The sequence below is a fragment of the Theobroma umbraticum genome, unplaced genomic scaffold, assembly GCF_002168275.2.
Source record: "Theobroma umbraticum cultivar Fairchild unplaced genomic scaffold, ASM216827v3 scaffold_130.0, whole genome shotgun sequence".
NCBI lineage: Eukaryota > Viridiplantae > Streptophyta > Magnoliopsida > Malvales > Malvaceae > Theobroma > Theobroma umbraticum.
In genome coordinates this window covers 28,855-29,224 of record NW_018397264.1, presented here as the reverse complement: position 1 = coordinate 29,224, position 370 = coordinate 28,855, and positions in this window count along the sequence as shown.

Sequence of the window (370 nt, the reverse complement as noted above, 5' to 3'; positions counted from 1 at the left end):
CCATAGCGTAAAACTCGTTTTTCTGCTGATAGAGCATATTGACGAGCATCTTCATGAAAGGGAAACCCTCGTGTCCCTTTAAATCAGTTACTTCGATCTTGATTCCTCCACCATTTAAATCAAGAGCATGTAAAAACTGGCCCTCCAATCCAACTCCTGCCGCTTGATTTGCAGGTCCATCTTCATGAAAGGGGTTTTCGTTCTCAAATTCATCATCTTCCTCATGATCTTGAATCTCAAGGGGGTTGTGGTCACCTTCCGGATTCTCCATACGGGCTTCCACTGGTTCCTGACTCTGCAAGGCTTGCACAGCCCAGGTCAAGTCATCAATCATTCTCCGCATCTCTGCCAACTCAGCTTGTTGGGGCTG